We start from the raw sequence: 5,195 nt of genomic DNA, 5'->3' as shown, positions 1-5,195 counted from the left end.
AGAGATGTTATGTCAGATGACGAACAGAGATGTTATGTCAGATGACGAACAGAGATGTTATGTCAGATGACGAACAGAGATGTTATGTCAGATGACGAATAGAGATGTTATGTCAGATGATGAATAGAGATGTTATGTCAGATGATGAACAGAGATGTTATGTCAGATGACGAACAGAGATGTTATGTCAGATGACGAACAGAGATGTTATGTCAGATGACGAACAGAGATGTTATGTCAGATGACGAACAGAGATGTTATGTCAGATGATGAATAGAGAGATGTTATGTCAGATGACGAACAGAGATGTTATGTCAGATGACGAACAGAGATGTTATGTCAGATGACGAACAGAGATGTTATGTCAGATGACGAACAGAGATGTTATGTCAGATGACGAACAGAGATGTTATGTCAGATGATGAATAGAGAGATGTTATGTCAGATGACGAACAGAGAGATGTTATGTCAGATGATGAACAGAGATGTTATGTCAGATGATGAATAGAGAGATGTTATGTCAGATGATGAATAGAGAGATGTTATGTCAGATGATGAACAGAGATGTTATGTCAGATGATGAACAGAGATGTTATGTCAGATGATGAACAGAGATGTTATGTCAGATGATGAATAGAGAGATGTTATGTCAGATGATGAATAGAGATGTTATGTCAGATGATGAACAGAGATGTTATTTCAGATGATGAATAGAGAGATGTTATGTCAGATGATGAACAGAGATGTTATGTCAGATGACGAATAGAGATGTTATGTCAGATGACGAATAGAGATGTTATGTCAGATGATGAACAGAGATGTTATGTCAGATGATGAACAGAGATGTTATGTCAGATGATGAACAGAGATGTTATGTCAGATGATGAATAGAGAGATCTTATGTCAGATGATGAACAGAGATGTTATGTCAGATGACGAACAGAGATGTTATGTCAGATGACGAACAGAGATGTTATGTCAGATGACGAACAGAGAGATGTTATGTCAGATGACGAACAGAGAGATGTTATGTCAGATGATGAACAGAGATGTTATGTCAGATGATGAACAGAGATGTTATGTCAGATGATGAACAGAGATGTTATGTCAGATGATGAACAGAGATGTTATGTCAGATGATGAACAGAGATGTTATGTCAGATGATGAACAGAGAGATGTTATGTCAGATGACGAATAGAGATGTTATGTCAGATGATGAACAGAGATGTTATGTCAGATGACGAACAGAGATGTTATGTCAGATGACGAATAGAGATGTTATGTCAGATGATGAACAGAGATGTTATGTCAGATGACGAACAGAGATGTTATGTCAGATGATGAACAGAGATGTTATGTCAGATGATGAACAGAGAGATGTTATGTCAGATGACGAATAGAGATGTTATGTCAGATGACGAACAGAGATGTTATGTCAGATGACGAACAGAGATGTTATGTCAGATGACGAACAGAGATGTTATGTCAGATGACGAACAGAGATGTTATGTCAGATGACGAACAGAGATGTTATGTCAGATGACGAACAGAGATGTTATGTCAGATGACGAACAGAGATGTTATGTCAGATGACGTACAGAGATGTTATGTCAGATGACGAACAGAGATGTTATGTCAGATGACGAATAGAGAGATGTTATGTCAGATGATGAATAGAGAGATGTTATGTCAGATGATGAACAGAGATGTTATGTCAGATGACGAACAGAGATGTTATGTCAGATGATGTTTGTATTAAACACCTTGTTATTGGCCTAAATGGTGATCAATTGGGGATATTTATAATATTGTGTTTTATAAATGTTAAACATGACCAGTGTAATTTGTGTGCTGCAGGGTGGAGTGATGGCCGTGTTGGGCCCAGCGTCTGGTGTCCAGAGATGATAGAGGTGACCTCAGAGTCACCTTTAACCCCTGACCCCCACCACAACCCCTGAGAGCGAGCTGAAACTGATCACACACACACAGGCTGCAGTGGGGTAAGGACAGACAGACAGACAGACAGACAGACTGAGAGACAGACTGAGAGACAGACTGAGAGACAGATAGAGAGACCGATAGAGAGACAGGCAGACCGATAGAGAGACAGAGAGAGACAGACAGAGAGAGAGACAGGCAGACCGATAGAGAGACAGGCAGACCGATAGAGAGACCGATAGAGACAGACAGAGAGAGAGACAGGCAGACCGATAGAGAGACAGGCAGACCGATAGAGAGACCGATAGAGAGACAGGCAGACCGATAGAGAGACAGATAGAGACAGGCAGACCGATAGAGAGACAGATAGAGACAGGCAGACCGATAGAGAGACCGATAGAGAGACAGATAGAGAGACAGGCAGACCGATAGAGAGACAGATAGAGAGAGAGACAGGCAGACCGATAGAGAGACCGATAGAGAGAGAGACAGGCAGACCGATAGAGAGACCAATAGAGAGACCGATAGAGAGAGACAGGCAGACCGATAGAGAGACAGACAGATAGAGAGACAGACAGAGAGACAGAGAGAGAGACAGGCAGACCGATAGAGAGACCGATAGAGAGACCGATAAAGAGACAGGCAGACCGATAGAGAGACCGATAGAGAGACAGGCAGACCGATAGAGAGACCGATAAAGAGACAGGCAGACCGATAGAGAGACCGATAGAGAGACAGGCAGACCGATAGAGACCGATAGAGAGACAGAGACAGACAGACAGAGAGAGAGACAGGCAGACCGAGAGAGAGACTGATAGAGAGACCGATAGAGAGACAGAGAGAGACAGGCAGACCGATAGAGAGACAGAGAGAGAGACAGGCAGACCGATAGAGAGACAGGCAGACCGATAGAGAGACAGGCGACAGAGAGAGAGACAGACAGAGAGACAGACAGAGAGACAGAGAGAGAGACAGACAGAGAGACAGAGAGAGAGACCGATAGAGAGATAGACGCTTCATTAGAGGATACACACAGTAATGACAGTGACTGAAACCCTATATGTGCTGTGTGAATGAATAGTGATTGCTGGTGGGTGTTGACATGGGCCTATCAGATTATGGCTGTGTGTTTCCTTAATGTTGATGCTGCCGAGCCCCAGTAGAGTGTTATTGATGGAGGAAATGTGTCTTAATAGGATTTACAAATGGACCTGTATGTATTAATGGATGACGTGTATGGATGGATGATGTGGTTATTCACTGTGTATTATGGATGGATGGATGATGTGGTTATTCACTGTGTAGTGTGTTATGGATGATGTGGTTATTCACTGTGTAGTGTGTTATGGATGGATGATGTGGTTATTCACTGTGTAGTGTGTTATGGATGGATGATGTGGTTATTCACTGTGTAGTGTGTTATGGATGGATGATATGGTTATTCACTGTGTAGTGTGTTATGGATGATGTGGTTATTCATTATGTTGTGTGTTATGGATGGATGATGTGGTTATTCACTGTGTAGTGTGTTATGGATGATGTGGTTATTCACTGTGTAGTGTGTTATGGATGATGTGGTTATTCATTATGTTGTGTGTTATGGATGGATGATGTGGTTATTCACTGTGTTGTGTGTTATGGATGGATGATGTGGTTATTCACTGTGTAGTGTGTTATGGATGGATGATGTGGTTTTCAACTGTGTAGTGTGTTATGGATGATGTGGTTATTCACTGTGTGGTGTGTTATGGATGATGTGGTTATTCACTGTGTAGTGTGTTATGGATGGATGGATGGATGATGTGGTTTTCAACTGTGTAGTGTGTTATGGATGATGTGGTTATTCACTGTGTAGTGTGTTATGGATGATGTGGTTATTCATTATGTTGTGTGTTATGGATGGATGATGTGGTTATTCACTGTGTAGTGTGTTATGGATGGATGATGTGGTCATTCACTGTGTAGTGTGTTATGGATGGATGATGTGGTTATTCACTGTGTAGTGTGTTATGGATGGATGATGTGGTTATTCACTGTGTAGTGTGTTATGGATGATGTGGTTATTCATTATGTTGTGTGTTATGGATGGATGATGTGGTTATTCACTGTGTAGTGTGTTATGGATGATGTGGTTATTCACTGTGTGGTGTGTTATGGATGATGTGGTTATTCACTGTGTAGTGTGTTATGGATGGATGATGTGGTTTTCAACTGTGTAGTGTGTTATGGATGATGTGGTTATTCACTGTGTGGTGTGTTATGGATGATGTGGTTATTCACTGTGTAGTGTGTTATGGATGGATGGATGGATGATGTGGTTTTCAACTGTGTAGTGTGTTATGGATGATGTGGTTATTCACTGTGTAGTGTGTTATGGATGGATGATGTGGTTTTCAACTGTGTAGTGTGTTATGGATGATGTGGTTATTCACTGTGTAGTGTGTTATGGATGATGTGGTTATTCACTGTGTAGTGTGTTATGGATGATGTGGTTATTCACTGTGTAGTGTGTTATGGATGGATGCTGTGGTTATTCACTGTGTAGTGTGTTATGGATGATGTGGTTATTCACTGTGTAGTGTGTTATGGATGATGTGGTTATTCATTGTGTAGTGTGTTATGGATGGATGATGTGGTTATTCACTGTGTAGTGTGTTATGGATGATGTGGTTATTCACTGTGTAGTGTGTTATGGATGATGTGGTTATTCACTGTGTAGTGTGTTATGGATGGATGATGTGGTTATTCACTGTGTAGTGTGTTATGGATGGATGATGTGGTTATTCACTGTGTAGTGTGTTATGGATGATGTGGTTATTCATTGTGTAGTGTGTTATGGATAGATGATGTGGTTATTCACTGTGTTGTGTGTTATGGATGGATGATGTGGTTATTCACTGTGTAGTGTGTTATGGATGATGTGGTTATTCACTGTGTAGTGTGTTATGGATGAATGATGTGTGTGTTAATTCACGGTTCTCGCTGATCCTTCCAGGTCTTCTTCCAAATGACTCCCTCAGGCCTGAAGACTGTTTCACTGCAGCCACAGGCCTGAAGACTGTTTCACTGCAGCCACGGGCCTGAAGACTGTTTCACTGCAGCCACAGGCCTGAAGACTGTTTCACTGCAGCCACGGGCCTGAAGACTGTTTCACTGCAGCCACGGGCCTGAAGACTGTTTCACTGCAGCCACGGGCCTGAAGACTGTTTCACTGCAGCCACGGGCCTGAAGACTGTTTCACTGCAGCCACGGGCCT

General features: G+C 42.0%; 1 protein-coding gene across 1 annotated transcript in view; it reads left to right on the top strand.

Moving 5' to 3' along the window:
• The first annotated feature begins 1,861 nt into the window (after window positions 1-1,861).
• The window catches only part of LOC135561737 (circadian locomoter output cycles protein kaput-like), a 15,699-nt gene continuing 12,365 nt past the window's right edge, over window positions 1,862-5,195 (top strand). Inside the window, 2 exon segments of the mRNA XM_065003491.1 lie at window positions 1,862-2,001; window positions 4,935-5,195. The exon segment at window positions 4,935-5,195 is cut by the window's right edge and continues 496 nt beyond it. The gene's annotated coding sequence lies outside the window, so the exon portion shown is untranslated.

Source organism: Oncorhynchus nerka, linkage group LG18, assembly GCF_034236695.1.
Source record: "Oncorhynchus nerka isolate Pitt River linkage group LG18, Oner_Uvic_2.0, whole genome shotgun sequence".
Classification (NCBI taxonomy): domain Eukaryota; kingdom Metazoa; phylum Chordata; class Actinopteri; order Salmoniformes; family Salmonidae; genus Oncorhynchus; species Oncorhynchus nerka.
The sequence above is the reverse complement of the archived record's forward strand: the minus strand, read 5'-3'. Positions and strand labels throughout refer to the sequence as shown.